This window comes from Mobula hypostoma, chromosome 23 (genome assembly GCF_963921235.1).
Source record: "Mobula hypostoma chromosome 23, sMobHyp1.1, whole genome shotgun sequence".
Lineage (NCBI taxonomy): Eukaryota > Metazoa > Chordata > Chondrichthyes > Myliobatiformes > Myliobatidae > Mobula > Mobula hypostoma.
Window position 1 is genome coordinate 15,491,846 of NC_086119.1, and position 12,465 is coordinate 15,504,310.

Here is a 12,465-nt window from a genome sequence, read left to right on the forward strand (position 1 = left end):
TAATTAATGATGTTCCTAATCTCAGTTGTGGCACAGATAGTTTTGATCTGACAATGTATCTTTTACTTTAAGGTGACTATTTCTCTTTCTGTAGGTACTACCTGGCCTGAGTGTTTCCGGCATTTCTGTTTTAGTTTTCTTATTAGTTGTTTTACTTAGTTATTTTTGCATCTTCAGAATATTACTGACTACACATTCAAATGTATTATTTAAAAGTCATGACAATTACATCTGTGACTTTAGTATTAAAATAGAATAATTATAAACCTTTTAGCACAGTGATTCAAGTGTTGGCTAAATTATTCAGTGCCTTTTCATGCATTTAATTCTCTCTACAAAGTGAATGATAGCAGGATACAGTTGCAAATGTTATTTGGAACATTGCGTCCTGCTCCACTTCTGATTTGATTTAACCTTTTTCTTTGTGGATATTGGGGTGGATGACTCGCTCATGAGAGCAAAGATCATTTCTTAACCTCAAAAGGATTTTTTTAATAGAACTTGTAAATGGAGCATGAACATTTCTCTCATTAAAAGAACTTAAAATAGAATACCAGACTCTTTGAACTAGATTCTGTCAAGTATTGGCTTCCAGTTGAGCTGCCTGATAAATTGTTCCTGGCCCATAGTTGCATAGCTGCCACTCGTTCTTTCAGCATCTTCACTATCATTTCAGTCAGGTGCAGATGAAGTGATAATGTTATTCAATTCTAGTCTAGCCATTTCCTTTCATTGTGATGTACATTTAGTGGCCATTTCATTAAGTACACTTGCTCATTAAGGCAAGTATCTAAGCAGCCAATTGTGGCAGCAACTCAATGCATAAAAGCATGCAGACATGGTCAAGAGGTTCATTTCTTGTTCAGACCAAACATCAGAATGGGGAAGAAATGTGATCTAAGTGACTTTGACCATGAAATGATTTCTAGTACCATTCGAGATGGTTTGAAAATCTCTGTAACTGGTAATCTGGGATTCTCATGTATAATAGTCTCTAGCGTTTACAGAAAGTGGTGTGAAAAAAGAAAGAAAATCCAATGAGCGGCAGTTCTGAGAGTACAAACGCCTTGTTAATGAGAGAGGTCAGAGGACAATGACTAGAGTGGTTCAAGCTGACAAGAAGGCAACAGTATCTCAAAGATTGATGTGCAGAAGAGTTTCTCTGAACACACAAGTCAAACCGTGAAGTGGATGGGCTACAGCAGCAGAAAAGCAATCTGAATTCCACTCCTGTATCTAATAAAGTAGCCACTGTGTATACATCAAAGTGTAAGGGCAGACATGGTCATAGTCATACTTTATTGATCCCGGGGGAAATTGGTTTTCGTTACGGTTGCACCATAAATAATTAAATAGTAATATGTAAATTATGCCAGGAAATAAGTCCAGGACCAGCCTATTGGCTCAGGGTGTCTGACCCTCCAAGGGAGGAGTTGTAAAGTTTGATGGCCACAGGCAGGAATGACTTCCTATGATGCTCTATGTTGCATCTCGGTGGAATGAGTCTCTGGCTGAATGTACTCCTGTGCCCATGTAGTGGATGGGAGACATTGTCCAAGATGGCATGCAACTTGGACAGTATCCTCTTTTCAGACACCACCATCAGAGAGTCCAGTTCCATCCCCACAACATCACTGGCCTTACGAATGAGTTTGTTGATTCTGTTGGTGTCTGCTACCCTCAGCCTGCTATCCCAGCACACAACAGCAAACATGATCGCACTGGCCACCACAGACTCGTAGAATATCCTCAGCGTCGTCCGACAGATGTTAAAGGACATACTGTACAAAACTATCAGACTTGTGTGATAAAACTGAGTTAATCCTTCAAGACTGGATGTTATGAAACAATAACACAAGTGAACTGCAAGTGATTGCTGTTCTATCGCTGATGACAATATAAGACCATAAGTGATATATCGAGCATTTTCTGTGTGTTGCATGGATTTCCAGCATCTGCAGATTTTCTCTTGTTTGTGATAGGAACAGTTTGGGCATTTTGGCCCAGTGAGTCTGCTCTGCTATTCATAGAACTATCGAACATTATTGCACAGAAACGGGCCTTTTGGCCCTTCTTGGCTGTGCCGAACCATTTTTCTGCCTAGTCCCACTGACCTGCACCTGAACCATATCCCTCCATACACCTCTCATCCATGTACCTGTCCAAGTTTTCCTTAAATGTTAAAAGTGAGCCAGCATTTACCACTTTATCTGGCAGCTCATTTTACACTCCCACCACCCTCTGTGTGAAGAAGCCCCCCCAGTGTTCCATTTAAACTTTTCCCCCTTCATCCTTAACCCATGTCCTCTGGTTTTTTTCTCCCCTAGCCTCAGTGGAAAAAGCCTGCTTGCATTCATTCTATCTATACCCATCATAATTTTATATCCCTCTATCAAATCTCCCCTCATTCTTCTATGCTCCAGGGAATAAAGTCCCAACCTATTCAACCTTTCTCTGTAACTCAGTTTCTCAAGTCCCAGCAACATCCTTGTAAGCCTTCTCTGCACTCTTTCAACCTTATTAATATCCTTCCTGTAATTTGGTAACCAAAACTGAACACAGTACTCCAAATTCGGCCTCACCAATGCCTTATACAACCTCATAACATTCCAGCTCTTATACTCAATACTTTGATTAATAAAGGCCAATGTACCAAAAGCTCTCTTTATGACCCTATCTACCTGTGATGTCACTTTTAGGGAATTTTATATCTGTATTCCCAGATCCCTCTGTTCTACTGCACTCCTCAGTGCCCTACCATTTACCTTGTAAGTTCTACCTTGGTTTGTCGTTCCAAAGTGCAATACCTCACACTTGTCTGTATTAAACTGCATCTGACATTTTTCACCCCATTTTTCCAGCTGGTCCAAATCCCCCTGCAAGCTTTGAAAACCTTCCTCACTGTCCACTACACTCCATTCTTTGTATCATCGGCAAATTTGCTGATGCAATTTACCACATTATTATCCAGATCATTGATATAGATGACAAATAACAATGGACCCAGCACTGATCCCTGTGGCACACCACTAGTCACAGGCCTCCACTCAGAGAAGCAATCCTCTGCTACCACTCTCTGGCTTCTTCCACTAAGCCAATGTCTAATCCAATTTACTACCTCACCATGTATACCTAGCGACTGAATCTTCCTAACTAACCTCCCATGCGGGACCTTGTCAAAGGCCTTACTGAAGTCCATGTAGACAACATCCACTGCCTTCCCTTCATCCACTTTCCTGGTAACCTCCTCGAAAAACTCTAATAGATTGGTTAAACATGACCTACCACGCACAAAGCCATGTTGACTCTCCCTAATAAGTCCCTGTCTATCCAAGTACTTGTATATTCTATCTCTTAGTACTCCTTCCAATAATTTACCTACTACTGATGTCAAACTTACCGGCCTATAATTTCCCGGATTATGTTTTAGAGCCTTTTTTAAATAATGGAACAACATGAGCTATCCTCCAATCCTCCGGCACCTCACCCATAGATACCAACATTTTAAATATATCTGCCAGGGCCCCTGCAATTTCAACACTAGTCCATCATCCCTTGCAACCCCATTCTTCTGCTTCCTCCATTACTTTAAATGATAAATATAATTTATCAAATACCATATTATAAATTCTGAATTCAAACTGGTCACCATTGAGTTCACAGCATTATTTTGTATTTCTGTCGTAATAATTGAATTGCAGGATGTTTGAAACTACTTCACAGGTAATAAATTATTTTACATGCGGCCACTGAGATGTAGACAAATATGGCATGTAATAGAGGCTTGATATAGGATGTCCTTGAAATCTGATGTCTTGTTCTCCACAGTAAAACTCTGAATAAGGCATGGTTAAGACTTTGCTAGACTAGTAGATTTTCTGGTCTAATGTTATTAATACCCCAACTTTTAACTCATAAATGTTACACAGTACTACAATAAGTTTTCTGTGAACCTGGTTTAAAGGGAACTGACAGACCAGGGAACAGAATGGCAGTGAGGGAGCTGGAAACCTGGTGAACAGAAGATGAGTGCATCAAATATCACCTGGTCTGACGCTCAACTAGCATTACAGCTGAAGAGTCATATGGAAAACTGTCGGAGTTTTACCAAGCTGACCCCAGGCCTAAGAGGTGGAACCAGAGGGCACATCCTCAGAATAGAATGACGTTGCTTTAGAACAGATAATTAGGAGTTTCTTTTTCCAGAGATGGATCTGTGGAATTCATTGCCACAGCTGTGGAGGCCTCATTCATTTGGGTATATTTAAAGTGGAGCTTGATAGGTTCTTGATTAATAAGGGTGTCAAAGATTACCGTGGGAAGGCAGGAGTGTGGAGTTGAGAGGGAAAATAAATCAGCTATGATCAAATGGCAGAGTTGACTCAATGGGCTAATTGGCCTCAATCTCCTTCTGTCATATGGTCTTAAAACCTCCAATTTGTTTCAGAGTCACCAAAAGAGCAGGAACACACACACACCTGTACTTGTTTGGTTCGTCCAGAGTGTGAATCAGCTATGCAGCATTTCAGCTAGTTATAAGGAGTTGAAAATTGTAAATGTAAACTTCCACCAACACTGTTATTTCCAGAGGGGCCATTGCCAGAGCCTACAATAATGTTCATGTTGTTTTTGTTATCTGCAGAATAACAAGAGTGCAATCCATGTTTAATAGAATGACCACTTGCTGCTACTGGTTAATTAGTAGAAGTCACCCATAAACAACATTGGTGGGAGTGAGGTATGAATCTCATATGGTCTTAAGATACTGATATGGAATCCTTTAGATGGGTGAACCTTTAATTTCACATCTCTGTTTAAAATGTAGTATCATCTTGATAAAATTACTGTCAGCACCAATGATAAAATGACTAGGCCCAGAATACAGCACTCTTACAACTCAAGCATTCCCTTTTATTTTACTTGCGCACAAGGAGAACAGCATGGGCCCCTGTCACCAACACTGTTCTGAAGTCAGAATAGAAAACTGCTATTTTTATACAGAATTGGCTTATCAGTACAGATATTGATTATTGCAAATTATGTTTTATTTCTTAACTCGCATGATCAATTGCCATTTACAATAAGAGGTGTTAAAGTCAATCAAAATATTATGGTATTTTGAAGTTATTTGATCTTAGTAAAGACAATAGAGCATTAGTGTTAGTATAGTTCATATCCTTCTGTATCTCAACTTTTTCCTGCACCCCCTATTATGTAAAGGGATGCTATACTGTAGGAAGTCCTTTTTGTAAAAGTCTCACTACAAAGGCCTCATGTTTTTAGCTTGAATACCACACTATCTTGTCTGTAATAAGCAGAGGTATCTCCAGCAGTCTCACTTGAAAGGTCTCGCTTGGCTACAACTGCCCCGGGCCATCCTTGCCCCACATTGACTTCCACAATTTCAATGCTGCACCAAATGTTTGCCTGATTTGAGGGGTCTGTTCTTGGGTTGGGCACAGTATTATGACCCAGGCATAAATATATGTTGTGTAAAAGCATATTGGCTTCAGTGTGACTTTTCGAGTTTATTAGCAATACATAAAGTTTGATTTATTGTTGGACCATGTAATGGTAACAGATTTTGAATTTTTCTTAACAGCAAGTAAGTAATTGAATAATGTTAGCTAAAAGATAAATATTGCTCCTTGCCTGCCCATCACCTCTCTCTGGTGCTCTCTCCCCCGCCCCCCCCCTTCTTTCTTCCATGCCCTTCTGTCTCATTCACCAATCAACTTCCTAGCTCTTTGCTTCATCCCTCCCCCTCCAAGTTTCACCTATCGCCCGGTGTTTCTCTCTCCCCTCCCTCCCACCTTTCAAATCTACTCAGCTTTTTTTCCTCCAGTCCTGCCAAAGGGTTTCGGCCTGAAACGTCAACTGTGCTTTTTTCCATAGATACTGCCTGGCCTGCTGAGTTACTCCAGCATTTTGTGTGTGTTTATCAAAAGAAATTCCTGAGAACTTCTATCTACTTTAGTAGTTGGATATTTTTATTTGAAAGGCAACACTTCTGATATTACAAGACTTGTACAGTTCCAATTTGTAGCCATGACTAATTTTTTAAAATTTGCTTTTAACATCTGGGCTTCACCTGCAAGACATGCATTTATTTTCCTTCACCTAATTGCCCTTGAGCAGGTGATGGTGAGCAACTACATTCCCTCTGCCTGGAGGTCTGTGATGTATTTATAAATCAGAATTGTGTGTGATGTTGGGGGAAAAGCCTGCAGTTGGTACGTCCCCATGCCCCTCCTGTCCATTTCCCCCGCTGGTAGAGGTCATGAATTTGGAAGGTGGCATTGCGGTTTATTTTGTTGATGGCATAACTGCGTTAGTGATGGAGGGAATGAATGTTTAACATGGTTGGTAGGATGCGAGTGAAGTGGGGCACTGCACAACAGGTGCTCAGCCTTTGACTTGCCCTCCTAGCCATGGTTCTGGTATGGCTGTCCAGTTGAGTTTTGGGTCAGTAATGAGGCCCAGGATTTCAGTGGTGGGACTCTTGTCGGACATGGTCAAAGTCTGGTATTCTGCTGTACATGTTACTTGCCACTTCTCTGCTTATTTCTGATATCTAGATCTTGCTGCTTCTTATCATAGGTTGCTTCATTTGCTATGAAGTTGTGAATGGCATTGAACATTGTGTAGTCATCAGCGATGATAAGAAAGTCAGCTGAAGATGTTTGGTGCTATGGAGAACTCCTGTAGTGATGTCCTGAGGCTGGGATGATTGACCTCCCACAACTATTGCCATCTTCCTGTGTTCAACTTGGGCTTCAACAACTAGAGTGCATCTTTAATGCTCATTGATTTTAGATGCTGATTTGATGTCAAGAGGAATCACGGTGACTTCACCTCCAGCATTCAGTTTTGTGTCCTATGTTGTGATGGAAGTCCACTCTTAAGTGATCCTGGAAATACTCAAACTGGGCATCGGTGAGTAGTGACGGAGGGACAGGTGCTGCCAGGTGCCAATTACAGTAATCAGATTGGGCAGTGGTCAGCCAGGTTTGATTAGTCCTATTTTTTTTGTGTTTGGGCATTCCTGCTCAATTTTCCACAAGTCTCCATGCTGATGTTCCAACTGTACTGGAAGGGCTAATTCTGCAGCACAATTATTCAGTATAACAGTTGAAACTGATGTTAATGCTTGAAATGTCATACACTGTAGAAGTTAAACAAAACAAGGACAATAAAAGCTGGTACAAAGCAAGATCCTGCAAATAGCTGTGATGTTGATAAGGTAATTAATTATGTTGATGTTAATTGATGGATACCTTTGAGATCCTTTACATCCCTTTTGAGGAAGGAAACTGGGCCCTTTTGTTTTAATGATGGCATTGAGACAATGTAGTTCTCCTGAGTTTCAAACTACATATTTGTGGTACCAGTGGTTCAGTGGTACCAGAACGTGTTGCTTTCTTAGGTAAGAGTGCTCACACAATGGACAAATGTGATATTCTTTGGATTTTGTTGACTATAGGATGTGCATGAAACGGGGATTCTCAAAGTTAAGTGCATTACAATTGCTGGTGGTGGAACTTCAGCCTATTAGAACATTGAGGCTTCCAGCCAATGATTCGAGGAGTTGAGGATTATGGGGAAGTGGCACAGAAGAGATGTTGAGACCACTATGGATCAGCTATGATACTGAATGTCAGGGAAAGCTTGAAGGGCTGAGTGGCCTACTCCTTGTTATTTTTGACTGGGAGATAGAGATGTACTTTTGCTGCTTCTCCTTATTCTTGCCTCCCACCCCTACATAAAGCAAATATCAAATTTAAATTGAATCAAAGGGCCGGCTGGTGGCGCAATGACATCAGCGCTGGACTCTGGAACGGAGGTTCCCAGGTTCGAACCCAGTTGGGGCTGCTCCCGAGTACGCTTTCCATCCCTGCTGGGTAGAGTGTCAAGATCACAACTCGACCTCCTAAAATGAAAAAGGGAAAAGTGCTGCGTAATGTCTGTGTGGGGAGTGGCGCGTCACACAGTCTCTCTCTCTCGCTCCGCACCTTGTAAAGGCTTGAAAAAGACATCATCCTGCCAACATTGCACACGCATAGACACACGCACATGCCAAAAAAATAAAATAAAATAAATTGAATTGAAAATCCATTTGTCTGTAAAATATGTGGAGGAAGCTACACTGCTTCATGTTGGCCTAGTATTAATTGTAGTGAAGCTAAAAATATAAAGACATTTTTCTAGAGCTGGCTCCAGCCTCTTGAAGTGCATTTCAGATGACTTAACATTATTTGTATTAATGTAAAAGTTAACTACATCAAGTCAGTATGAGCTTCGTGTTATAAAATATAAGTGATGTTAATAATGATGTAGGTCGATTAAAAAGGATGGATCAGTGTAAATTTCAACACAATACCAAAGTTACAAATCAACATCAGAAAAATATTTTCAACATTTCTCACAAGTATTGTAATGTTGAAAATGAAAATATGTTTTGCTTTGCCTGAAGCTGATTTAATTTTCCATAAATGTTGATTACCACTTATATAACTGTCAGCTTTGGTTTATGATAACACTGTAGTTTCTGAGTCAATGTCTTGGCTTGAGTCCCTTGAGACTTCGGCACATGATTTTTTGTTTTTAGCAATTCTTTTCAGAACCAGTTGAATACTATATTATTGATGGTGATATCTCTTGCTTGCGAATTTAAAGCATTTTCCTGGCTGCCTACGAAAGAAAAATATCCCATAGAATAATTTGAAGAAAATGGGTGTGCCTCAGCCTTCTCTTTGATAGTTATTCCTCAGCCAGACCTAAACCAGATTATTTGCACATCTCGTTGTTTGTGGGATCTTGCTATCTGTCAATTGATTTTGTTATTTCCCACATTATATGTGACCATTTTTGGGAGGTATTTAATAGCCTCTAAATTGCAATGGGATATATTGATGTAGTGAAGCATTTACAAAAGTATTTTCTTTTAGTAATTTTATTTTATTCAATCCATCATAGCACACACACACACAAAATGCTGAACAAACTCAGGAACTGATGAAGGACCTCGGCCCAAAATGTTGATAGTTTAATCCTTTCGAAAGAAGCTGCCTAACTTCTTGAGTTCCTCCGGTATTTTGTGTGTGTTGTTCTGGATTTCCAGCATCTGCAGAATCTCTTGTGTTTATCATTCAATCCATCATTTGATTCAATAAAGTGATGCTTGACAACTATAATTAGTTTACATGGAAATAAAATGCTGCAGTTTGAACTGTCCAAGCTTTTGATTAATGTTTCACTTCAGGTGGATTTAAACTTGTGTTGACAGGGTTAATTGTGTTGTTAAGTAATAGCTTCAAGTCAAATGTATGGTGATTAAGTGCCTTTAGGAAACCTGGAAGGATGTAAGGCTCAGTTTTGTAATGCCTGCCAATTCAGAATGTCATATCTTGCTGTGTTTGACCTTTTCATCCATTCAAATTATACCATTATGGTGTCGTGTTGTAGCAGTTATTTTGATAACTTGTGATTTGAAGAATGACTTTATGATTGTCTATTTTCAATTATGTCCTATGTCCAATGTAGTGAAATGATGCTCTTCCAAATGCTTTTGGAATGTTCTTGCTGTTAGATTTCAGAAGCTCTGATTTTGTTGCATGGAAATTCACTATTGGATTTCTGCATCCTTTCAGCAAGGGTTGATGGTGTGACAAACTTAGCTGCTGCATGGTAAATTTACACTTATCAATTACACTCATGTTGGCAATATTTCCTGTTTAAAGCTGCAGAAACTTGTTACTGTGAACATGATGAAATATCATCTGTTCACTTTAATTGAACAATTACAGCACCTGTTTAAATTGCAGGCATTTGTAATCAAACCTTGCAACTGCTTTAAATTAAACTGGAGGCAGCACTCTAACTGGGCTATTAATTGAATTTAGGTTCCAAATCAGAATCGGGTTTAATATCACTGAAGTACTGTATGTCATGAATTTGTTGTTTCGTGGCAGCTGTAAAATGCAATACATAAAAAGCATTATAAATTGCGATAAGAAATCTATGCAATGGATTCCAGGAGACTTTCCAAACAGTTTCTAACTAGCGTCAGTCATGTCCTGTGATTCTGAGCTTGCTGCTTTTAGGAGTAATTCACTCTATCAGCCCAGCAACAAGCATGTCTTTAGGATGTGGGAGATTAAAGGTTGTAACTGGAGTGTGAAGCAAAGAGTTCCTGCAAGGTTAATTAGCTAAGCTTTTAAAAATGCGAAATATTTTAAGCAATAGGACTTCATCAAACAATCTGCTGGAGGAGCACAGTGGGTTGAGCAGCATCTTGTTGGGGGTGCAGGAATTGTTGACATTCCCGGCATCAATCCTGAAATAGAACAATTCCTTATCCTATATAATTCCTTAATTCAGCCTGCTGAGTTTCTCCAGCAGATTGTTGCTCCAGATTAGAGTCTCTTGTGTCCCCAGCATTTCAGCAAGAATGCTGCTGATACTAATATTAACCATCTTCACTACAGAGCTTACAAGTAATATCCCAGAAAATGTTTAGTTTTGAATTGTAAAGATACTAAACACGTTAATTCAGTTACAGGCTAACCAGGCTCCGGTTCCCAATGAACTTTGTTCTAGAGCTTTAAAGCAGGTGGTTAATGAGAAGGTTGATGCATTTTATGATATTCCCTACATTTGGGGCCAGTTTCATTAAATCTTGAAATAACAAATGCAAGTCCGTTTTTCAAAGAGGGACGGAAACAAAAATAATAGGATACCTGAAGCTAATTAGCTTAATGTTTCATTGGGTAAAAATATTATTAAAAAGGATACTGCAGAGCACCTTTCATACAGAGGAAACATTCAATCAAATCGACATAATTTTGTGAAAGGGAAATCATGTTTGACCAATTGGAATTCTTTGAAGAAAAGTTATGTGCAATGGATGAAAGGAAACCAATTGATATTCTGTGGTTAAATTTCCAGAAGGCATTTGATAAGCAGCCATATCAAGGTTACAGTAACAGATTCATGTTGTGGGTAATAATCTGTTATGGACAAACGTTTGGCTGACTAATAGGATGTAGTTGGCTTAACTGGGTCTTTATCTGGTCAGCAGGATATAACAAGTAATGTGACATAGGGCCTCTGGTTTTGCGATTTAAAGACAACAAAACTGTAGTTGCTAAAATTTTTAATACAAAACCAGGTAAGAAAATTATTTAAGAAGAACATGGGCTATAATTCCAATAGGTTAAGTAAGTAGGCAAAGATCTGGCAAATGTGTTATGTATGTTGTATTGGGTGGAGGAATGGAGATGTGTCTCTACTGTATGGCACTCCTTGCCTCTGCTAGCCTGCAGGTCACCCTTGGGCAAGGTGTAGCACCTGCTTAGCTCCCTGATCAGGGTCACATGAAGCCGTGAGAGCAGGAGGTGGATGGTTGTATATGCACTTGGTCCTGGTTATGTAAATACTGACGCCAGGCAGACAATCTCTGAAGAGTATTGATAATGGCTGGGATCACCTGTCTTTTAAAGCCACTGCCCAGAAGGCAATGGCACGCCAATTCTGTAGAAAAATTTGTCCAAAACAATCACAGTCAGAGACCATGATCCCCCATGTCATATGCATGGTCCATAATGTTGATGCTGTATTATGTACAAAAATATGAAATTATTTACTTGGACAGGAAAACAGGGGCATGGAAGACGCAGGAGGCTGCAGATGTTGGAATCCAGAACAACGAACAACCTGCTGGAGGAGCTCAGCAGGTCAAGCAGCAGCTGTGGGGGGAAGGGAATTGTTGATGGACACTGTTCAACTCAGAGTTCTTCCAGCAGATTGTTGGTTGCTCCAAATGAAGCATGCTATCTAAATGGTGTAGGATTGCAGTGTTATGATGTAGAAGGATTTGGGTGTCTGCTACATGTTATTAGTACAACAAATAAATAGGGAAGCTAACAGAATGCTACAATTTATTGAGGAGGATTTGAATATAAATGTAAGGAGGTTTTAACTTAGTAACATAGAGCATTGGTGTGACTACATCTGGTGTGCTGTGCTTGGTATTTGTCTAATTTCAAGGAGAATGTTTTCAAGCAATGAAAGTAGCTTGGAGGAGGTTGATTCCCTGGAATGGACAGGGTGCCTTGTGAAGAAATGTCTGAGTAAGGTCATCTGTTAAAATACAAGATCTTGATTGTCTTAAGATGGACATGACTAGAATGTGTTCATTTACGAAAGAATGCAGAACTAAGGGGTCACAGAAAAGAAGTGGTTGACTGTTTAAGATTATGAAGTTGCAATCTGTTTCTCAAAGAATAGTGGAAGCAGTTTCTTCATTACTTTTAAGGCAAAGATAGATATTTGATTAGCAAGTGGGTTAATGGTTACGAAAGGTAGTGGCGAATGTAAAGTTGCTATTACAACTTCACTTTCATTAACTTTAGAATACAAGGAAGTTTTTGTGTATGGCAGATACTCTGATCCTTTGTTCTGATA

At 39.6% G+C, this 12,465-nt stretch overlaps 1 protein-coding gene across 3 annotated transcripts in view; it reads left to right on the top strand.

The window, feature by feature from the left end:
• The window catches only part of akap10 (A kinase (PRKA) anchor protein 10), a 103,556-nt gene that overhangs the window by 36,278 nt on the left and 54,813 nt on the right, over nucleotides 1-12,465 (top strand). The window contains exon 2 of one of the 3 annotated variants that reach the window (XM_063031638.1): nucleotides 4,643-4,738. The exons of the other annotated variants lie outside the window; for them this stretch is intronic. The gene's annotated coding sequence lies outside the window, so the exon portion shown is untranslated. The remainder of the gene's footprint in view (nucleotides 1-4,642; nucleotides 4,739-12,465) is intronic. 3 annotated transcript variants of the gene reach the window in all.